General features: G+C 40.7%; 1 protein-coding gene and 1 long non-coding RNA gene across 5 annotated transcripts in view; one reads left to right on the forward strand and one right to left on the reverse strand.

Moving 5' to 3' along the window:
- Window positions 1-21,099, reverse strand: part of LOC135316145 (uncharacterized) — a 54,121-nt gene extending 33,022 nt beyond the window's left edge. The window contains exons 1-2 of one of the 3 annotated variants that reach the window (XR_010375581.1): window positions 20,733-21,099; window positions 13,999-14,118 (exon numbers count right to left, since the gene is read on the reverse strand). This is a non-coding gene — a long non-coding RNA (uncharacterized LOC135316145). Of the gene's footprint in view, window positions 1-13,998; window positions 14,119-20,724 lie in introns of all 3 variants that reach the window. The other 2 variants (XR_010375583.1, XR_010375582.1) reach the window with 2 other exon arrangements.
- Window positions 21,100-21,159: 60 nt separating this feature from the next.
- The window catches only part of PAFAH1B1 (platelet activating factor acetylhydrolase 1b regulatory subunit 1), a 37,434-nt gene continuing 34,179 nt past the window's right edge, over window positions 21,160-24,414 (forward strand). The window contains exon 1 of one of the 2 annotated variants that reach the window (XM_064468262.1): window positions 21,160-21,372. The gene's annotated coding sequence lies outside the window, so the exon portion shown is untranslated. Of the gene's footprint in view, window positions 21,373-21,500; window positions 21,609-24,414 lie in introns of those variants that run through there. The other variant, XM_064468263.1, reaches the window with a different exon arrangement.

Consider the following 24,414-nt stretch of genomic DNA (forward strand, 5'->3'; position numbering starts at 1 on the left):
AGATCTGTAAATATGAAAATAGGGATAAGTAAAGGTGTATTATTTTCCTCAATATTTCCAAACTGCTTCATTGTATTTCTTCCATATGTTCCTATGTAAAGTCTTAAATGAAGAAAATTTAAGCACAGCATCCCTTTAGTGGACTACATCCTCAGTAAATGTAACTCAGCAGGTAGTAAATCACAGCTATTTGTGCTAGCTGGCAATGTAGCCCTAGATTTGCTGTAAGCATTATCTGTGCTTTCATATTTCTTAAGCAGCAGCCTGTTAAGGTTCCATTTTCAAATGTTTTTCATCAATAATGCCTAAAGGTGGCATGCTCACTAAACAATCTTGCTAGAAACAATACAAGATAAGACATAAAAGACATTTAATTACTCAGTCCGTGTCTCCAAATGCAACAAAAATAAATGCAAAATGCTTTGGGGTTTGTCGCTTGCAGCATGCAACAGCTTTTCCATTATGCTTTGCCTGATCCTTTGCCAGATTTCTTCAGAAAAACTGAGTGCTAGGATGAATGGAGAGAGCTTGTCTGGAGGTCACACTGTGGGAGCCAGGAAGCAGCAGGCTGGCTCTCCACTTCTTACGTTCTAATGCCTTACTGGGCCCTTCCCGCCTTGTTCTACCCAACCAGCAATACGGACATTTAAGCTTCCTTCCCATGTAAATCTTACAGATAACAAGCAATGATATTAGCGTTATTACATTCATTAATTAATGTTAATGTTATAAGTAAATCCAGGACCCCCCAAATGGAATGGGACTTCTAGTGTCTTGTGACATAGCCTCGAGTTTAAAGTCCTAAATCGTATAATTGTTCAAATACAAATTACAGGACCTGGAAGAACTTCATACTACAATTGCAATTTTAAATGCTTCAGTAGTGATTGCTGCTGCTTCCCAACTCCTCACCTGCAGGAGGGGGACTCCCTGGTCCTTCCAGCCTGCATTCTATTAGCCCCTCCAACAACGGGGTCCGTTACCACGGCCCACCCCAAATACCACAACTATAATACTTTTTTTTTCCACCAAAACTTGTCATATTTTTGCCAAAGTCCATCTTTTCCTCATAACTCAGAATCACCTGGAGGGATTTCCTCCTGCCCTTCCTTGCTCCACAGAAGTTTACTTCTTACCCTTCAGCAAATCTGAACTGCACTTCTTTCCCTATTTACCCCCCTCATTCCCCACTTACCCTGTTAGCAGCTGTACTCCCACACACCTTCATCTTTTCCTTTTTTTCTCTCTGTACTGTATTCTCCACTTAACTTCCTGGAGCATGCGTTGACAATTAACACCAATCATGCAACTGAGTGCCGATCTGAGCGAAGCCGAGAGGACAGGACATGGGAGTGCTGACGAGGAACAGTCACAAGATCAGGGCTTCGGACTGCAAGGCCCTCACGACAAGACTGTGTCTGTGCCTCTGTGTATATGAAGGGAATATGTACCTCCATGTGTTACGCATATATGTGTAGGGAGGCTGCTTATTGCCAGGTGTGCTGGGAGGAAATATTTACTAATATTTCCCAGATAAGTCCTATTAAAATTATGAGGATGACTGCCATTTCAGGTGTGTTGCAGAATTCATTTGATGCTAAGAAAGTATCCTGAAGCTGAGAAGAGCTATGTAAGCACTACTATTATAAATAATAGTTTCCTAATTCCTAGTCCGAGTATGTTAGTAATAGCACAAAAAATAGCTAGGCTAGAAGAACATTGTGAAGCAAAACCAACTAGATGAGTTTCGTTTTTGTTTGGCAAGAAATTACTCTTTACAGTTCTACTACACGAGTTCACGGTGTAGGCTTTGAGCTGCCAGCTCCTCAGGGCAAGGTTTAAATTAAGTCCTCTTCTCTTTTATTTTCTTTTTTTTTTAATAATCAGGAAACTGTTTAATTCATTTCAGGCTTTGTAGTCTTCTCCAACCCACTGTTAAAAAATAACAAACAAACAAAAGAATACCTGAAGCTAAATGTTGACTCTAAACCCCCTTTTCCAGCCTCCCATTTAATCAGCCTTGTGGCATATTGGAAAATAGATCATTTAGTTCCACTTCATTATTATGGGGGTAAAAAAAATCTTACAGTCAGGCTTAAAGCACCTAAACACCTAAAGCTATACTGTAATCTGTAAAGCACATGGGTGTAAAACAGGCAGGCAATTTTTCATTTCCTTGGGCAACATTGTTTATGGTGGCTGGCAGGGGCTTTCTGTATTTCATCAGGCCCTTTATGAGCACAGTGCCTGGCACGTATAGCTGCACTCGCTGCATTAGTGATCAGATTATGTGCAGTGGAATGTCTCTCCTGGCAGATAATGGATATGTGGCTATCAAGGGGGGCAATGGAAGGGCTGGTGCAAGGAAATTTGAAATGGCTGGCTACACCCTTAGAAATACATAGCGTTTAATATGTCAAACATACACTGAAATTAGCATGAATTTAGTAGTGCTGCCAGTGAAAGCCACCTGCAATCAAAGCAACCAGTTAGTTTTACCCTTTAAAAGTCTTGCAAAATACTCCTTATTGCCTATGCAGGAGATAGCTGCCTGCCTGTAGTCAGGATTTCTAACCATCAGAGAAGAGAGGTTCAGGAGAAGTTCTTCTAACCTGGAGAAGTCTCTCATTTTCTTCTGGTAAAGGCCCACAAAATTCTGTGGTGTCACAGACATTTAAGGACTGGATTGCATGATGCCCTGTGACGGCAGCTGACTAGACTCAATTACAGATGGTCTATTCCAATTGTATGTTCCTTCAGCAGATTTTGAACTGGCATCTAAGAATGTGAGACTGATGATAAAAAAGCCCCAAATTACACTAATGACAAAGTGATAATATCTTTGAACTCATTTGGTTTGGTTCTTTCACATGCGGTTCATCAACACTCTAATATCAAAATAAACAAATGTAAATACTGCCTGATGATGCTGGTAAAAAATGTCAATAGAGATTGAAGAATTAATTAAAAAGGAAAAAAGTCTTGGGGAGGACCTATCTAGGACTTTTTGTTTTGAAATATGTAAAGCTGACCAATTCTTTCTCTGCCTTGGCACTACCTTAACCCACGCATACTACTACATTAACTTACTGCCCTTAGGAACCTGACTTGAAAACCCCTTTCTTCTGGTCCAAAATGATGGAGGTATTTTAAAAGCACTTACATTGAAATATAAGAAAAAGGGACAAAATCCTCATTTCTTTATATTTCACAGAGATAGCAAAGCATTTCTGGACATAGCCAGAAGCAAGACCTTGTTATTTTAAGTTGTTTTTTAAAGTAAATAAATTTCAGGGACTAAAATTACTCTGCTTGTTCATTGTGTACTGACCAGACATTATGGATATCCTTAGGTTTGCTGGAGTAGCTGTGTAAACAGGTACTAGTAAAAGGCAGAACTGATGCATACCACGGGGCTCAGTGTATTTGGGGATGGAGGAAAGCAGCATCAGTTCGGTAATTATCCTGCCCTGTATTGGGAGTCTGTGTCCTGCCACTGATAATCAAAAACTTGACCTACTAAAGCCTTTTCTCTCTCCAGGTTCCCTTGCGCTGAAAGAACATCTCCCTCCTTCTTGGGTACAGCCAAAGGGCTGATCTGTTGGGGAGGGCACAGAGATGAATAGTGGGGTGCTCTGGAGGTGAGCAGGGTCTCTGGGTATTTGATCTTTGCAGGAGGCATCTGTGGAAAGCTGCATGCAGTTTGCAAGCCACAAGTTGTTATCCTCTGACACAGACAATGTGCTCTACACAGTACAGTGCAGAGACCGTCTGGTGGTATGTTGACTGCAGAGCAGCAACACAAGGAAAGGCTTATTTAAAAATACAGACACGTAAGCAAGAGAGAAACCCCACCTCCATGTGATTGTCTGAGAGGGATCAAATGGGTAGAAATGCCACAGACAGACACACTCCTCCCAGCATAATTGTTACTATCACAGCTGTGGCGGAGAGAGGGGGAGGAGAGTGGATGATGCAAGGAGCTTGGCATCATGCTTAGCAATCACTAGACTGCACCCTTTCATAAGAGGCGAGGAAGCGCTGGAATCCACCAGAGACAGCCCAGCTCTGCACGCAGTCACTGGGTGTGCAGAGCTGGGACTGCAGAACCAGCAGTGACACGCTGCATCTGCTGCTGCAGCTGCTGCACAACCCTCTGGACACTCTCAGCCTTCCCACCCTACCCGCACAAAGTTTATCCAGCAGCTATGCGATTTACTCCAACAACACTGGTTCTTAGTCACTTATTTTCAGAGCTCATCACAAAGAGTAATTAAATGGTCATAACATCTGCAGCCTTAACCCTATTTAGTAGATAAAGTGGATAATTAAGCACTGTTAGCTCCATTTTACATCTGTGGAAACTAGTGAGAGAGGCTAACTCAAGGTCACAGGGCTACTCTGAGTCAACTCAGGATTATAATACATCAGTTACTAACACCTTTATCCAAAAATGCCAGGATATTTCACTGATTTTAAGGACTTATGGCTCAAAACTGCTATTCCTGTCTTATCACTGAGAAATCTAATACAGAGACGTATTAGAACCGAATCAACTATTTGAGAACTTGAAATGAGCACTAATAATTTGTATTTCATCTGTCAGGTGAGGTAACCACCACCTTTTTTTAAACAATCTCTGTTCGATGTAGCTAATTGTTCTTATACGCATATCCTTGTACTAATATATAACGAAGCAGCCAGATGTGACAAATCTGACACCTGGCCTGTGGAACCGAGTTTTAAATGTTACTATTTGTAGCTGCCTAGGTAGAGCCACAAAATCCTGACACTCAATCTCCCTCAGAGTTTTTTATTTGTGTTAACTGCAGCGACAGCTCTGAGACGGACAAGCCTCTCCCCTGAGAGCACCTTCCCCGAGTTGACCGTGAGTCACTGGAGGCTGTAGTTCAAACTGCTGTATCCTTCAGGCTATATATAGCTCTATTCCTATAAACTATTATCTCACTTTTGGCCAGTCAGCTTGCTTCATTCAAAAGTGTTTATCTTGCTCTAACTGCCAGCCTAACGGTGGAATGTTATTTTCAGGCTATTAGAAAGTCCTAAAGAGAGCTGAATTCTTAAATACTCCCCTTTCCCCAATTTTGTTAATACTTTAGTGCTTCTACAAGATACTACAAATTGAAGACCTCTATTTGGTCACAATACGTGTATAAAACTGGCAAATTTTCTCTGCTTATGTGTCTCAACCTGATTTCCAGGGAGTGGAAAAGACTTCAAACGTTTTTAATTCTTGGCTTCGCTCCTATGGCAGACCAGTAAGGCTGAAGAAAAGATCATGCGCACTTCATGGAGGGACCTCCAGACATTCACCACTGTGGACAACGACTGTCCCAACAAATATACAATCATTTGAACTACCAGGTTTACTGGGCCATCCCATCTCCAAAATCCTGTCTTCCAAAGCTTTCTTAGGAAATGCATGATTCCACCCACGTAATCACAACAAACACTGACTTTCATACTTCCATTTAAATCTATGGAAAATGTGTGAGAGATTTAAAGGGTGGGAAAAGTAGACCCCCAAGTAATGTGTATGTAATAAAAAGCATCTTACAAAATCCACTGAAGTGAAAAAGCCTTTAGAGGACAATTGCCTTTATTAAATGTTGAAACAGTATGAAAAACAGAGTTTGAAAACCGCCCTTATATATAAAATTCTTGGTGAGGACTGAGTGCAGGATAATTTCTTGCCAAGTAGTTCAGGTATAATCAGGTGAGATCCACCTGTGCCACGATCTCCGGTACCAGACGTGGGCTACCATTCCCTAAATTGCATTAATACTTAAATGCAATTCACAAGTTAAATGACTTGGGTAGTTGCTTTCTAATACGGACAGACCCACCACTTATAGTGTGACTCACTGGAGACATCCAAAAGATTTAGGCAGCTTTATTGCTTAAAGAAAAAAACCCAAAAACAGCCAAATGAAACAACTCAAAGCAAAGACACAAAAAAATCAAGCTTTCTAGAAAAATTCAAGGCAGCTGGACCTGACACAGGGACTGGACTGGTGGCACAGCAATGCTCCCTCTCCCCGTCTCATAGCTGCCTTTCCACTTGGCTCTGAACCAGTGCCATTGTTAATTGGATGCTGAGTGATGGATCTGGCCACCTGGCACTCTGTCTGGCTCCGAGCTGATGATCAACTCACTTGGCAGGCTAAGTGGGGAACTGGCCACCTGGCTAATACGAGGGCTACAGAATCTCTGACGAGCTGATTGCCAACCTGCTAAGACACTTTTTTATTGTGGATACTGACAGTAACTTCTCTCTTTTGCTCTATTCATCTTTCTCATCACAACTTGTATGCTCACAAACACCCAACTCATGACCCCCTTCTCTACTTTCCTCTGCCTGCTACGATGGGTAAAGACAGACTCCTGCCTTAATTGCTAGAGAATAAATGAGCTTCTCGCCTTCTCCTCCAATTTCTTTAAATTATTCCAAGTTCCCTACCCCCACTCCATTCTGTCTTGATTCTCACCAGCATTCTCAACACTTCAGATCAAAATTTGTATTAGCTGATGAGTTTCACAACAATTTGTGAATGGTGTAGTTTGTTGCGTATTTTATAACTAGCAAAAATTAAAAAAAAAAGTTAAAAATAACATCAAAACAAAGAACTGGACAAGAATAATGTGAAATTAGATTCATGCCTCTAGGCTAGATCCTCCACTTGCCTTGCACCCTGTTTTATTATTAGCACTTGCAAAACCTTAGTGAGAAAGGCCACAATTTTGATTTGATTTTTAAACATTTATTTTGCATATATGTAAATTACTCCACAAAGAGCAAGGCAATGGAAAATGAAGAACGAAGTGCACAAAAATACATCAGTAAAGAATTCTAGAGTACTGTCAGTGTCACAGAGTGAAACATCCTAAGTTATGCTACGAAAATTAATTTCAATACTTCAAGATCTTAAAGAAAAAAGTATTACAATTACTGAAATTTTCTACTCAGTTTCAGATGTACTATGATGAGGTTCTGCAAATATTTTTAAGCTGGTGTTGGGATACAGTAAGTAGCTAATGTCAAGCTCTTACATCCATTAAAAATCATCTGAAAATAATGTACTTTGTTAATTGCAATCATTGTACAAAAATTAGATCACTGATTGGAACAGGGCTGTATTCACTCCTGGTGTGACTTTGGTAATATAAACCAAGGATTCATTTGCACCTTGAATGATCTGCTTCAGCTGACTTGAATGGGGGACTTTCCATAAGGCTAAGAAGAGGTAAGGTGGCCCAGGTGGTGATCTTAAAAATTCTTAAACAGCCCTAGTTTAACTGAGGTTAATAGAAACATTTTGGTTTATCCAAGTGGAGATTATCAAACTTGTTTTTCTCTTTTCATTGTATATATGCAACAAATACTGGAGGGAAGTATACTGTAGTTCTAATATCACAGTTTAAACCAATATAGCTTGGCATTGGTGCTGAGACAAGCAGCCACATGCTTCTTCATCCACTCATTTCTGTGCGGATACAGCCATCTTTTCATCCCAGCCAAAGTTTTCATGTAGCCACATGATGAAATACATTATGAAACCGATCCAGGTAAAAACTAGGGTCATTTTTTCACTCTTGGTTATGTTTATCTTTGAGTGTCCTCCCATCCATTTATCACACAAAGGGAGGGAACAGTGTGGGGACAGAAAGAGGAGGCTGGGACTGCAGAAGGGGGGATCACTTCCTTCAGCTGCAAGTGCTGTCTTAGAGCAGTTAACATTTACTGTGAAGCCACAAGATAAATAGCTCACCTCATATAATTGCAGCACCAAGGAAGTGTTCACAGGATTCATTTAGCAGCAAAGAAGATGTTATGAGCTGAAAACATGCACTGGAAAATGGCAAAGTGATATTATATTGAAGTAACAGATGCGGTTAATCCTGAAGTCTCTTTATATTAAATAATTCTGTTCAATTTTCTGAATCTGTATGGTAAGTCAGCTCAAACTTTTGGCAATATTATAGGCATGAAGGTCTATCTATATTGTAGATAAATATCTATCCATCCTGTATTATTTGCACACAAAGAATGTCTATCTTTAACAATATATTAATAGGTACATGTATTTGCATTAATAAGTTATTAGAAGTTTACACTTTGTGGTCCAAGATAAAAATATGAGAAAATAAATGAGAGGAAGGAAGGTGGTCAGGCAAATTCTCTAGTGATCTGTCACTTGGCCTCCCTTTTATTCCCTTCCTCCATGTTGTTTCAGAATGTTAGTGCCCTGAGCAACACAACAATAGCTGAGACAAAATGTTCATGTTTTAATTCACTTCCAAAATCTTCAGGAAAGCTGTCAGAAACAGGCATTTAAACAAAGTTCTGGTACCTTTTTAGAAGCACAACAGCTATGTGCTTCCACGTCTCTGAACTTCCCTGGAATTAACCTACTTTTGTAGCCTTTTTTCTTTTTTTTTCCTTTCCAATTTTCATAATAGCCCTGTAATTATAGGAAGAATATCTCTCTACAGTCTAAAGGTGGAATAAAGTATTTTAGATATTCATTAAGACAGGAATTAATGTTAAACTAATCAAGCTGCTGTCTTCACATTATTTTTAACCTTTTTTTCAGCTGGACAACTGATTTCCTGCATCCATGCCGGAGAAGGTTTCAGGAAAATCTTACTGCTTTTTAGGGAGCCCTTATCAGCATAAGTACCACCTTTGACTACCTTTGAGCAGCGTTTACTCTTGTTTGTCTGGTCAACCTCTACCAATAAAATTACTGCCAATCTTCATAAAAAGTGAGTCAGGAACCCACGTACCAAACATCAGACATCACTAGTCTCTGAAAGAATTTCCCTGTCCTTTAGAAGCCTCCTCCTGCAGAGCAGCATCACTCCTCTTTGCAATCGCCATGCCAGGTGCCTCTCAGGTCACACCAGTGCTCTCTTGCAAAGCGGGGACAAAAAGGCATTGTGGTACGTTTGGTTCTCGGTGTACCTGCTGACTTGTCTGCATTGCCACCATCTTCCGTGTAGTGTTGGTATCTGCTCCTGGTAACAGTATCTTGTCACTACTGGACTTTGGAGCCCTCACTGCTCATAGTTTACATTAGAGAGCCTCCTGCTTGCTTATTTGACCCCATTTCTCCACATGTAACTTCACTTTGCTCCCCTTTATGTCTCACAGCTCACATAAACCCTGGACTATTAATATTTAAAAAAGGGAAAAAAACCCAGTTATTTTAGCTGACTTTCAGTTTCAGGTATCTAAATGTCCAGCTACAAGAGGCTTTCTTGTGCTCTCTGACTCGGTATCAGAGCTTGAACCACCAAGTTATTAGGTAACAGCTCATTGGCACAGAGCTCCGTCTAACGCATTCAGCTGGCTCAGCTCTTTCTGATCTGAGAGGGCTTTCCTTTTTTCTGACTGGCGACGCATTCCATCAGCAAGGACCCACATTATTTTTTAATCTTCAACGGGTAAAGGGCTGCTGAACAAGTACAACTGTCATTTCCAAGCATGACATTTAGCACTGCTAGCGTTTATTTCGCCCATCTTAGATGTCAGTGGAATACTTGTTGCTGTTTGCTAACAGGCTTTGAAGACTTCCAGCTGTGGACATGGTGGAAACTGTGGGGCAAGGGATTTAACACAAAGCCTCAGCATTTGATATTACCTTAGTAAAGTATGTGGCCCTCTTTCTGTCATTGAGCTGTCACTCCTTATATCAATCCAAATTGGAGCTGGGTGCTGCCAAGCCCCTGTGACTTGGAAAAGCCAGCGGGTTGTTCCTTAGTACCCTGCCAGTGCCCCCATTGCTCTTCTTTGTGCTCACAGCAACCACAGCAGTCATTTCTTGGTTCTGATGCCCACTGCAGTGACTGATTAGTAGCCTCTAAGCAACTAAATTTTAGTTCCCTGTAAAAGGTCATTTTTCTTTAACTGGTCTGGCAGTCCAAGAATAGCTCTCTGCACTCTAATACATACAGTATTGTAAGTAATGACAGATAATGCTATCAAGGTCTTTTCCTAGAATATAGGGATTAACTCACCTCATTAAAATGTACACATTCTGCATAGCATAATGCAGTACTACTTCAGGACAACTATTTAAGCCAGCCAAAAGATATTCTATTCTGTGAGAACTCAGATGATCCCTAGCTGTCCCCTTACTTCCCTGTATTCCGATTTTTATAATCTTTTTAGATTAGTACATAGATATCATAGCATTGAGTACTTTTAAAATCCTAAAATAGACTACATTAGCTTAAATTTCTAGGTAGTAAAGAAACTCGAGAGGAGAGAAACATAATTAACTTGGAGCATGGAAGGATTCCCTTGTGGGAAAAACACCCTGAACTAAAAAAAAGGTAGTTTGTACAAAGTACCTGAGAGTGAACATAGAGAATCTGGCAGGTTATACGCTCTGAAGACTGCTGTCTTAGGTTGAAGGTGGAAAGGTTTTTGTTTTATTTTCCCTGAACATTTGTTCTTAGATGTTTAAAACATGTGATTTATTTGGACATTAAAATGCAATTTTCAGTGCTTGCTTTTTTTTTTCCCTGAGAAAATGAAAATAAAAGCCATGTTGCTGGAATCGCCTATAGGCTTTTGTCTGCATTCAAAGAATGCTTCTGAAAGCTATGCTAAAACATGGACCCCAGTTCTACTCCTATTAAAATAAAAGGTGAAAGTGTCCTGAGCATCAGTAGAGGAAGAAGGTGGGAGATGGAGAAAGCAGAAGTCGCACAAGAAGATCAGGCCCTCCCAAAACCAAACCACTTTTCCCAAATGATTCAGTTTTTTCTTCATAACTTTTTCCTTCCACTTACTGAAGTAACTCTTAGCAGTTTCTAGGCTGCTTAATTTCTTTCTGCTTCTGCAACAGCCTATGTGACAAATGGCAATAGCACATAAATTTGCTTCAGAATCAAGCTCTTAGACTGGTATTTATTAGCTGTGTAAATGCCTGTTCCTACAGATGTTTAGGAGGCTACAGGAAGGTGAATTCTACAGAACGGTCTGTTGATCTACTACAGATGAACGGAGTCCCGACTCCCATACTGGTTATCATTGCCTTACCATAATTCCATTTATTTTTAACAGCCTATCTAACTTAATTGTTCTGGTATAATATGTCAATCAGTTGCCCTCCCCAACATTGTTTGGGTTTGGTTTTTTTTTTAAATTATGGTTACATTGTTGACTTAAAACAAAGCAACAGTTATTTCTTTCAGCTGTGTTACATACCATTGGCCTGATTAATTCTAAGTCCCAAGAAGTAAGAGTCCTAGGAAATATTGCTATGGGAAGAAACAACTTTGCAAACCTGAACTTCATATTTATGCAATTCTCAGTCTGCTGCTGACCAGTCAGGATCTTTAGCTGAACAAATCCTTATGAACAAATCCTTAAAAGAGGCAAAATGTTTGTTTGTTTTTGAAAAATTCCAGAGTAGCTCTGTAAATGCAACATTTCAGAAGACTACTACAGATTAGATGTTATAGTTCATATCAATAAATCCTCTGTTTTATCAGTATGTCAGAAATCTTAGGAGACACTTTGTATTCTTATACCATAAAATGACAAAAATATTCTTATCTAGTATATCCTTCACAGAGCCTGCTTAATAGTGAAAAAGCTGCCATAGAAGATGAAGAAGTGAATACAGATAACACAGCGAAGCCTGAAAACGGGGACAGGGAAAACTTTCCAGGCCAAATGGGTATCTACTGGGATTCTGTAAATGAACCAAAGAGGAGTTCATTCCCATTCTTTTAGAATTCGTAAATCAGTCTCAGTTAGAAATTCTTCTCAGTCCCAGGTAAGATTTGTCATTATTAACATAATTTCTAACCAAGGATGTCACTATGCATTAAAATGGTAACAAACTGAACCTCACAACTGTATTTTTTATAATTCCAGTCTCACATCTTGTTCCCAGTTAAAGTGGTATATCATTACTGGATAGGCCAGAAGGAGTACTGATACAAAATAAAGGGTAAACACTCTGAAAAGCATGTCCTGTCATCTGCTGAGACCACTCAGTCCCATGTCTCTTTCAGTCATATAATAATCTATTGAATTATGAAGCTATTCCATAAAACATTCTATTACCTAACTAGCTGCACTATTTTAGTGCAGCTGTAACTGAAACCAATGGAAGTTTTACCTGCAAAATGTTTTGTCACAGTTGGATGCTAAATTTTTACCTTCAGGTAAAGTTCTACTCGCTTTTTTCACAGAGAGCTCTTAAAACCATAGAACTCAGTCTTTAGCAGTTTTTTTAGGTAACACACATTAATTAAATTTGCTTAGAGTTTCCTATTTGGAATGAATACAGAAAATACAGTAGAGTGTCAGGGACAATTCATCCTTTCCAAGCATTTTTAATTAAGTGCACTTTCTAACCTGGCCAAAAAATGTCACATCCTGAAATGTATTTTTTTCTAATTATATATATAAACATAATAAGGTCACTGAGGGCACTAAATTATGCTTATAACAAATAATGGAATTATACCAATGGTCTGAGAAAGCACTTCAGCAAGTAGAGTGTGAATGCACATTAACTTTCTGCTATAAACTTTACAGACCAGTTAGATGATTAATTCTATCACAGTCACATACAGCTTTAACATTGGTTTTGAAAGAGATTTTTTTTCCAATACTTGTTAATATTGGTTTTGTGCTGACACTGAAGCATAAATATAAACAAACTTCTTAAACATGAATGAATAATGCTGGCATTGTAAATGTACTCAAGAGAGGTTAAATGATTTGCCCAAAAGGGGTTATTGAGAGAACAAAGCACAGGACAGCATCGCAGTGTATTAGTGTTAATAATTTGAAACTTTTCCAGAAATGAACTGACATTCCTTCATTTTACTGTTTCCTCACTATTCAGAACTAGGGATTCAGCTAGACGGGGTTAACTAAAGAAATATACATATTCCTGTACTACAGAACGAATCATTTTACTACTTCTGTCATTTACAGTTTTCCGTGCTGAACTTCCACAGGGGTAGTAGTGTAGCATCCCAAGAGTACAGCAAGCACTCTCTCTCTCTCTGTCTTCTTTCTGTGTATTTGCCATCTAATAGAAGTTTTAAATCTCAGATTCTTTTCTTCCACATACAATTTTCAGTACATTTACTAGAAGACACCTACAACGACAGGCAATGTCTCTAAGTGGTCCTTCTTCACAACCCATTTAAGATAACATAATATTAATTATAGCTGTTCTCCGGAGGAAAAACAGTGGTAAAAAAGCAAGCTACGGTTACTGTTTCCTTATGAGATATGCTACGAAGAACAGCCAAATTCCACTGAAGTATTTCATTACTAGCTAGCATAATACTGAATCACAGCACAACTAATAAGTATAATTGCATTCAGAAAGTTTCATTTTAAGAATGTGTCAAACATATAATTTGATCAGGGTGTGTGAGTATCTGTGCATGGGTTGTTCGTGGTACATTCTTATGCATGTGAATCATGAGGCGTTATGAGCCACCTACCTCCTGGTAGTAGGGAAGCTGCAATATTCCTTCCTATCAGAAAGAAACCTGGACCATCTTTTTAGAAGTTGACAGTAGTCTCAGCACACATCTGTTTTAACTCCTAAGCCTTCTGGATAGACCAATAACATTCATGACGTTACTGAGAAACAACAGTTAGGAATTTTCTACTCTAAAAAAGAATCTGAATTTTCTGGTAACAATAAATATTCTAAATGTTAGAGAAAAAATGAAGCATTGGTATGGCATTTACAATTCTGAATAGCTCTATTTTTAAAAAAATGTTGCTGATTCTAATGGGGGAATAGATTGTCAGTTTATTAAAGTTTGGAATAAGTTTATTAGTTAAATAGATTGTACGATAGGAAAAGAGCATTACTCTCCCTTGTAAGAGGTAAATATTTCTGTTCAGGGTTATATTTTTGTTTAGAAGACATGTAAGATTAAAAATCATCTTTCAAGTGGCTAGTGAGCAGGCTTTCTGCATACCTTAGCCTGTACGTTATAAATCTCCTCTGTTAGCTTGTTAATAACTTCAGCTGCAAAGTCCATCATCCTTCTGGAGAAGCAGCAACTCAGTCTTCAGGTCAGCTCAGCTTACTGTTGCACCTGACCAGAACAATAAGATGGTATGTCAACAAGACATGCAATGACTACAAAGTCAGTAACTATTAGTAAATTTCCTTTAGAACAGCCACAAGTCACAGTTCCTATACAGTTTTTTTTTATTTCCCACATCTATAATGGAAACGACATTACGATAACATCTTTCTCTAATTTTTGTGGATCAACTAAATAAAGATACTTGTACCATAAAACTGCATTTAGAATGCTCCAGCACCCTCGGGGCAGAGGCCATATTTCCCTATTGTTTTACGATATCTTGAGCAACATAATTCTGTTGTAAAAGCAAAACTTTAAAGAGCTTCTGGTTATTCAGCAATAACAAACTAATACGTATGGCTGAAAATGATTTAGAGGAAAGAAACTCTTAACTTCGAAGCAAATTCCAGATTTCTACGTGTTATATATAAACAATAAAATTATAAACACATGAAAAATAACATGAGAACACCCTTAATATTAGGCTGAGTGCAATGAAACTACCCCTTGCTGTATGATGACTCTATAAAATGCAAACAATGTCACTTAGCATTGCCGGTAGTGCTTTATTATTTCAAGTGAAAAAGAATACAGTGAAAGGAATTTAGAAGGGGGGTGGACAGTGTCAGCAGTAACAAAATACACGATTACACATTACTATAATTAGCAATGGAATTTAAAGAATTAAAAAAGCAACATATTTGCATTGTTTTTAACCATGCTTTTGACTCAACAGCAATTCCACTGATATACTTGGCAGAAAAGTTCAACTCAGTCTTTCTTAAAACATAAACCCATTAGAAAGAGAAATGCTGTGACCAAAGGTAAACACTTCAATATAAACGGGCCCTAAAAAAACCTCCAGAAGGCAGTTTAATCCAAATCTGGGATAACTATGGATTAAGAATACATTGATGTTAGTTTGTGCTCCCCTCTTTTAATACTACCACCTCATGCTAATATGCTTTGGACTATTTCCCCCAACCCTTATAATGACCAACTCTTATGTTATAGTCGCTTTTTTACTTTGATACACAAATTTGTGAAGCAACCTTATATCTCTACTTCTAACCATCTGTATACTTAGTTTCTTTTATTTCATTCTGAAGTGTGATTTCTAAAGGTTATAGGTGTGAATGAAAAAGCGATGCTGAGGTACAACAAAGGCTTGCACTTAGAGTACAACAAACTTTGCTTAATTGCAGTTGCAATATGCTTAGAAACGTATCTCTAAGATTGATGAATCATTTATCTGATCTGAAATATCTGTGCATGCATTTGCAGCAGCTTTCTATGCAAACCAGGTACTTATGGACACAAATTATTCTAGTTAGCTACAGGAGTCTATGATGACCTAATCTGCATGTTTGGCTGTAGTACACCTCTAAATTAGCATGAAAACTGTGTGCATCTTAGAAAGCTGGATCTTTTATTATCCCTGCATTGCTTTACTGTACTTATAATTGGAATGTACCTATTACTGGCACTCACTTTAACTCTCAAGAATATTTTGAAGATATAAGGAATAATTTGCTGAAAATATTAAATAAACTTTTAAAAATAAGTATATTCATCCTTTGAAAAACTTTAACTCTCATATAAATTTTAAAAATTTGAGAACAGAAGACATCTCTTGTATGGCAATAAATACCTGCAATTAATACTCTTACGCTAAAAAACTTGTCAATGTTATTATATACAATACTTATTTTCACAGCATCAGAAAAAGGGTACTTTTAATATCTCACTGTATGAGGACAGAGGAGGATAAATGTGAGGCACAGCAGATGCTGATTATACCCTCACTAAAACACAAAATAGCAGCAGATAAATTGTGACTTAACAAGTGAGCCAGGTTCACATCTGTCAGATGAAGCTGTACTTCAAAGGTGAATAATAAAGTTTATATAAGGTTCTCTGTCAAGGTACAGCTAGTAAAAGCAAAACTGATAAGGTGATGAAATGCTACTTGTACCTGGACTTTCATCCTTTGCCTCTAGGAAAAGTAGTCGCTGGACTAACATGCGAGTTTAAAGAGGGAACCATGTGAAAATAATATCCATATTAGTCACATGGATAATCATATTAAGTACAATCAAGGTAGAGAAAGACATCATCTTCACTGTTAGTAGCATAAACTTTTTATAACCTGTGCATGATGACCAGTTAAGTTGAGAAGCAAAATGGAATAAATATAGGCATGTGAACTTCTAGTAGTAAAAATGGAAGCCTTGCTGAAATTTCATCACTTTATAATAAATTTGAAAAGGGGTTCACTTTGGCAAAAAATTGTACTGTGAAGGGTGAAGACTTTGCAGTAGGCCAAGGTTCTCAATACTGAAACACATTAGAGACCGGATTTGTTTATCTTCTCTTCTTTTTAATGCTATTAAGAAGGTCGGGTAGAGAGGGATAGAGTCACAGATTGCCCTCTTCCTTATGTTGATAATATATAGGAAAGGCCACAGGAGTACTGGAAGTAGGATTTCTGAAATCCAAATATACATTAAAAAGGAATCTGAATGCTCTTGTGCTATGGTTTGCATTGGGAACACATTTTCCCACACATAGATATTTTCTCTCTGTTTTGGCTGAAAATTTTTTTTTTTCAATATGGCTAAGTTAAACCCCAAGTGATGTTAAAATTAAAAAAAATACAATGGCAGAAACTTTTGCAGGTACTTCCACCTATCAAAAACAATAAAGTGGACAATTTTGCAGTTTTAGAGGCAAGTCTTGCTTGAGCCACAGAGAAGTCACTACTAGTGAACAAAAAGATGAGAAAATTCTCACTTCTTGTGATTTATTCCAATGACAGGGTTAATGACACAGGTAGACATGCCCATTGACTCATTAAATTGAATGGCAAGACCCAGCTAGAAGTTAATTTTCCTTTGGTATGTGTTTAGGCACCTAGTTATGACAGTATTTTTGTCACCAGAATTTATTCCCAACCTAAAACGGAGTCAATCTTTCAGTTCAAAACTGTGGAGGCATTTTTGTACGTTTTATCTTTCAAAACTCTGTAGTTGTAACAGCTCGTATCTTTTGTAGGTCAGGCACTGAGATGGACTTGGAACGTGTAAATTAGTTGATTACAGTGGTACAGTCACTACGGATGCTTTGCTACACAGATATGTAGACACGTAGAATATTAATGACAACTTTCATTCATAGGCAACATATGAATGATCAATGAATGAGGTTTTCAGTGTTTAGCAGAAACTGTTTAGCAAGGTTTGATGTAACATTTTCAGTAATCTCCAGTGTAGTAGACATAGCTGTGTGCGCCACCCCATATGGTAAAAAATACGCTGAAGAAGCCTGGCTCACTCTGAAGCGTGGCTGTGCAAGTTGTAAACATTTACTTTAGGAATATCCTGAAGAAAAATTTGAAGTTGGAATCAGAAGGAGCTATCCAATTTGGATCTGCACGTCCTCGCTGAGGGTATGTGTTTTCTATTATCAAGGTAGACTGTGACAATCAAGGGAACTATCAAGAGAAATGGGCTCTGAGACTCCTCATAGTTCATTCGTGCTGGGAGCTGGGATTTTTTTTCCATTCCAGTATCAAGCAATGATATTACAAGGAAGGCCAGCTGTAAAGGGAGAATAAAACACCTGTGTCATAAAAGCGTTGGGAAAATTCATTAATGTCTGTGAAATGGATTTGATTTCTTGGGTAGTTGCTAATCATCACTTGAGTATGCACCCCAAAATACTTGATATATTAGAATTTTGAGAAAGCCAGAGCAGTTTTGCCCGCTTTGCAAACAAACTTAAATAAAGGAAAGGTAATTTTGGTATACCATTTGAAAGACTTATCCTAAATTTCAGTCCCTGTCTCTGCAGATATCCTGCTCGCTGGCTGCAGTTAACATAATGGGCACTTCTAGAGAACTACAGGCTGGCCAGACTGATCCTGGGTCCTGGGAAGGTTATGGAGCAGACCCTCCAGGAGGGCATGTTCAGGCACAAGAAATGACCAGATGACTGGGAGCAGCTAGCACTGATTCACCAAGGGCAGACTGCGCTTAATGCACCTAACCAGCCCAATATTCTGCAGGGCAATGACTGGCTCTGTGGACAAGGGGGGAGCCGTAGATGTTGTTTACTTGACTTCAGCGAGGCTTTTGACATGGTCTCCCAGTATCATTATAGCCAAACTGGTGAGATACGGACTAGGCAGGTAGACTGTGCAGATGGGGGGAAAATGGCTGAGCCATTGGGCTCAAAGGCTTATGACCAGCAGCTCAAAGTCCATGAGACTTCAGGATGTAAGCAGCATGCACAACAACATAACTGAAAACATGTTTATGGGTAGTTAACCTGAATGTGAAAAGGGCTCGTATCCTTTTCTTACAGTAGGAGTGCAAGGCTCTAAGCTACTTCCAGGCTATAATCAGCGTATTAAAAAAACAAGTGAGCCAATGACTGTATGCCTCTTAAGAGATAAGAAAATTTACTTTACATGTTTAAAAATTAAAAATATGTTAATTGTCAGAGAAAAATTTAAGAGGCTAAAATTGACCAATGGCTAATACCCCCTAGGATTTAGAATGTGGGGAGTAATAATCTTCAGTTGGACACATTATTTTTCTGTATACCTGAGTGGCACAAAGGATCATGCATATTTGCAATTTAGATCCACTGTGTTTCTCATATTGACATGTCTATAAAATACCACTGACATGTGCCTCACGTGGGAACTGGGAATGTCATCTCTGCCATGGAACGAAAGTGCTGTTGCCAGTTGTCAGCACAGAAATTTAGAAATATTGGGTGGAAAACCCCCTGCTATGGCCAGATCCAGTCCTCTTTTTTGAAAGTATCTGAACACTTCCTTGAATGTTGGTATGGGATACTGACACATGCTGCTCTGTTTTGATTGTTTTTCATTAACAAAGGGATCAGATCCACACTGCTTGGTCTCCTCACTGGAAATTTGGCCAATTGGTTTATCCAACTGTTTATCTCATCATTAACTATATTAATCAGTATATTGAAACTGAATTACTCTATACTTTTAGTCCATTTTGAATGTGAATGTCACCGGTGTATTTGGGAATGTCTGCAATATTGTCACCTCTGGGCGTAAACTCTAAGAAATTTTCAAGGCTTAAATGGATCTAAAACTTGTAATCTAGTCAAATAAAAAATAAGTTAAATGCAGGTTCATACTGAAAATTTGTCCTGGGTGCATTTGCAGTTTTGCATTGCATATTGAGATTAAATAGCCCTCTCTTGCCTACTGCTATATAAAATAACAACATAAACAAAAGAGAAAGTGACTGACCATAAGCCATAGCACAACAGTGAAGCTGACAGAAAACACTGTCAACTGCCCTCAGTACATCAACAGAGACACATTACATAAATTTTAGATATTAGTAATCTCAGTTGCCACTTGCAAAAGAAAGAGATAAAACTATACAGCTTTTGCTTATGAAATTTTCAGTGTCCCTTGAAGCTTCTTCAAGTTTTTGCTATACAGATGATTTTACATGTGTAATTACTTATTTCCTCAAATCAGCATTTCAGAGAAGTTTATGGCCCACGTTAAACATTGTATTAGGCTGTTACGCCTGCCAACATTAGAGGTGACTTTGGTCACCAGTCTTTGATAGTGACACATGTAACTGTTTCCTGTAACAGCAGGGCTCTTTCAGTTTTGCATCTGGATTTACTGCGATTAAGCAGTTACACTGGTTGGGTCTGCTGCCAGCTCATCTCTGACATTTACCAAACAGTATTTTGCAAAGCACCTGGGTAAGGACTGCTGTCACTGATACTCAAACCACTGAAGACCATAAGGATTGCAAAACCAAAAGCTGAGGGGAGAATTCAGCTTCTGACGTACACAGCCTCATGACTATCTTTGTCAAATGGCAGTTGAGGGAGGCGGCAGTCCATTTCTCCAGGACTCTGTACTCTTTCTGTCAGTCACTTCTTGTGAGCATGTGGATTAAATTATCAGTGGTCTATGCCTCAGTTTACCATTTGGAACACTGATATATTAAACCAAGGATATTTTGAGTTTTAAGTAAGCGGGGTTTGTGGAAGATTGTGAAAACTTTCTATTCCAAGCATAAGGCATGATTTTTTTCATACTGATACCATGAATGTGCAATAACAAGATGCACATGGACATGCCAAGCTCCTGGATCTCCAGTCATGCAGAAGTAATGGTCACACATGATGTGCATGCTTCTTTCAAATCTGGTAGCTCTAGGTCTGTGGACAAGGTTACTCACTAAAAATAGTGCTGTCTCAGGAGCAGATTCCACACAAGCCAGAACACGCCATAACAGTGTATCTGTGCAGTGAGACCAAATGCAACAGCCTAGAGAAAGGAGCAGTATAACTGCTTCAAGACTTTTCTTGGCAGTTGCACCAGTTTGCTTGGAACAAAACAGGCATCAGCTCCTTCGCGGCTACCCAGAGCAGAAAGCTGTGCCGCACTGCATTGCAAGACCCTGTCTCACTGTCCTCTCCATCACTTTGCTCAGCGCTGATGCAGATCGTGTGCTTCTCGCCGTGCAAGCACAAGTAATGAGGACAGCCCGAGAAGTACTCTCCACGCTACACTGTACAGAGAAATTAAAATAATACCTATTTACCCGCCTTTTTCTTTTAATTCCAAGCACCTCTGGTAGTATGAGTCTCTTCACTGATACTGGAAGCTTTTTTTTGCCACAGACATCACTAACTGACGAAGAACGGCAGTGCCAGTGACGGGGGTGTGGGCGGGTGTGTGTGTGGGTGTGTGACGAGCACAGGCGTCTGGGAAGGGTCACTTACAAGGAGCTACAAGGCCCGATGGCGGGGGGGAAGGTGGCGGACCGGAGGAGGCCGAAGGAGGCAGCGGGGCTGCCGCCCGCGGCCTGGTGCCGGTGGCGGCCCGGCCCCGCAGGCCGCACCGGGCCCGCGCGGGGCACGCCGGGAGGCGGGCGGCGCGGTGCAGGCCGGGACACGCGCCCTGCGCCTCAGCCTCCCAAGATGGTGGCCAGCGGCTGTCCCCGCCCCTGCCGCGCACATGCGCAGTCGCGCGGCGGGCCGCGCCGCTCCCTCCCTCCCTCCTGGCGGCCGGGGCGCCACTGACAGACCGCGGAGCGGAGCGGTGCGAGCGGCGAGAGCCTCCGGGACCCCCCCCCGGATCCCCCTCCTCTGCGCCCTGCCCCGCCGCACCGGTGAATGGGAGAGGCGGGCGGCGCCGGCCCCACAGAGCAGAGCGAAGCGGCGGCGCTGGTGGCGGCTCGGGTAAGGCCGGGGCGCTCCTCCCCTCCCCGCCTGCCTCCCCTGCCCTCCCCCAGCCGTCGTTGCCCCCTACGGGAGGCTGTCCCGGCCGGCGGTGGGGCTCGGCGGGCCGTGCGGCCGGCGCGGCTCTCCTCTCGCTCCCCCCTCCTCTCTCCTCCAGCTCCCCGCCCTCCGCTCCCTCTCCTGCCCCCTCCCTCCTTCTCTCCAGCTCGCTCTCAAAATGGCGGCCGCGCCCGTTGGTGAGGAGGGAGCCGGGGAGGAGGCGGGGGAGGCAGGGCGGCGGGGCGGGAGGGAGGGAGGCAAGGCGGGCGACGGTCCCCGCGCCCCGGCGCGGCGGGGTGGGGGCCGCCGGGCGCGGCTCCCTCCCCTCTTCGCTGGCCCTTCCCGGGCTCCGGCGCCGTCTTTGCTGCTGGTGACTTAGCAGGAAAACAGGGCGCGGGGGAGGAGTGGGCCAGACAAGAGAGCGGGGTGGGGTGAGGGGAGAGGAGCCCCTGCGGTGGGCTCCGGCTCTCCCGGCCTTCCTGTCCTTCCCCACCCCCCACCCCCCCCCTCCCTTAGGCCGCTTCATTTCTTCTGGTGACTTAGCAAGATACTGGGGAGGAGGCGATGGGCCAGGCGCAAATAATGATTTAAAAAATGTAGTCTGGGGCGAGGAGCCTGGTGTCTGTGTGCCGGAGAGGTTAGCGAGCATCTCTTCCCCGGATTCCTCCTGGAGGGTTTCCTCCTGTTCTCTTCTCCCCCGTCCTCTCCGAGGGCAAGGCAGGCGTTTGTCAGGAGATGGCCCAGTCTCCAGAGTCGGCCGCAGCACGGAAAACAAAACGAGAATTGATAATACAGGGAAAAGGAGTCGGCGTTATTTTAAGAATTTGTTTCACATCCACCCCGTTTTCCTGCAGTGATCTAGCAGGGAGAGCGTTGATAGGAGGTGGCTCAGACCTTCAGAACCAGCTGCAGTAAAAACGGGGGGGGAGGTCTAGTCTCCCCTTCTTGGGGTCATATCGCTGCCTGGTTGTCTACAGTTGCACAGACTTCCCTTGAAAACCCTTTAATACCAATCGAATTTGCTAAAATACCCTATTTATTGATATTCTTGAGTTTTTGTTTCGGCAGGAGGTTATACGCAGGCAGGGCTTTTAATGGAAGTTGGGGGGTGGGAGTGGTGCCTTAAAAAGTTTAGGGTTTACTCAGTTCTGTGGGTGTGAGATTTTTTTTTGTTTGCTTGTTTAAGGTGGATGCAATTAAACTTGACCTTTAATACCAATAATAATGTGACACCTTCCATTTCTTTGCCATAGTATCACCGGTAAAATTTCCTTGCTGATAGTGCTGCAGCAGAGGGCTTGGTTGTTGCAGGTCAAGTCAATTCATAATGAATTATCTAACCGGGGGATGGTGGAAGGTTAATCTAAGCTATATTAAAAATCTTTAATAAACGCTATTTTACTGTAAATAAATGTTTGGGCATATTGGCCTGGCTGAATTAAATATTTATGTGGAGATTCTTTTAAGTGTATATTGCTATGACAGTATTGTTTATGTAGTATTAGGAGATGGGGATTAAAGAACCTATGTTCAGTGATGATCATTTTGTAAATGATTGTGCAGCATTCAGCTGGTTTTCGGAAAAGGGAGGGTCTGCTATCAAAATGTTATTTACCCTTAGAGTAATTTTGTGACAGAGGAGAATTAGGGAACTAAACAAAGAAAATATTTTTAAACAGAAAGATTTATTGCAAATCTCTAGCTTGTTCTCAGGGATCTCATTTTTGTGTGTTTCTTTTGATATTACCATGTTTATGGATGCTGTGTGGAGCCATTGAGCAGAGAAGAGACTGGGTGGAGTAAGGAGGCAAAGCTGCGAAATGGCTAGATTACCCTTTCACAGCTTTTTTTTTTTCTTTGCTTGCGTTTTGCTGGGGTGGAGGAATACTAATTGCCGTAACAATGAAGTCTCTTCTTTAGGGAAGAATCTAATGGTGCAGCAACCTTCTGAAATGAAACAAATCTCGCATTCTGTTTTGAGGCTTATTTTTCTGCAGGGTGGATCTTGATTTGTCTGACAGAAGTGACCAGTCACTGTTGCAAAGCCATAATTTTTTTTGTCTGATAACCATTTCAATTTATTGACTGAGATATTCACTTGTTGAATTTATTTTTATTTACACTTTGGATAAGAATTATAATTTTTGTGTGGGTATTTTACACACAAGATTCTCTGAAATATAGAGAACCCCCTGCATTGTTGCTTAGTGCTATCATTTGTTCCTGTAACTTCTTGGTTTGAGTGGCTTATGGGTGGACACACAAGAAAAGACAATCCCTGCTTTCTCTGGTGCTCACAGTAGAGTAACTCCTATTTGAATATGTACGTAATTGTATTACCCTTCTTCATGTGATGAGTTCGTATAAAATAACATCTCAAGATTTTTGGAAGTGCTTTTGAACAATATGGCTCTGTAAAAGCATTACTGTAGCACTCGGGTACTGCTGCATCATGGGGGTAATACTGATGCTTAGACTTAAAGTTGTGTAGGAAAGGCGTTAGTTAGAACAAAGGATTTGGGGAGTACAATAGGGATCAGATGAAGCACCTAGGATGGGCTGCTTGTAGAAGTGCTCTTCTGTTCCAGATGTGGCTCCTGGCATTCCCATCCAAATTTGGTGCTGATCAGAGAGAGTACAACACTGAACATGAATGATTCTGAGGCAGGTTTTGCTTTTTCTTGGGTGTTTCTCAGTTCTGGAGTCCAGTTTTTGATGGTAGGTGGCCACAGATGAGACTGTGTTTGGTTTTAATTTGCCCAAAATTAAAGGGTAGTGGCTTTTTTAATAAGATGTAGCTCATTCACTTAGAGTAGATGTTGCAGGATTCAATGGATGTGTTCACTAGCTGCCTGTGCCTAAAAATGAATCCAGGCTAAGAGCAGTGAAGAATCAAGGAAACATTTGCCTCCTTATAACTTTCGTTGTTTTTTATCCTTAAATGATGGTGCTTACTTTCTGTGCAGGAGTATATTGTTAATTTCTTTTCTACAAAAGAAAAAG

This window comes from Phalacrocorax carbo, chromosome 17 (genome assembly GCF_963921805.1).
Source record: "Phalacrocorax carbo chromosome 17, bPhaCar2.1, whole genome shotgun sequence".
In the NCBI taxonomy this organism is placed as follows: domain Eukaryota; kingdom Metazoa; phylum Chordata; class Aves; order Suliformes; family Phalacrocoracidae; genus Phalacrocorax; species Phalacrocorax carbo.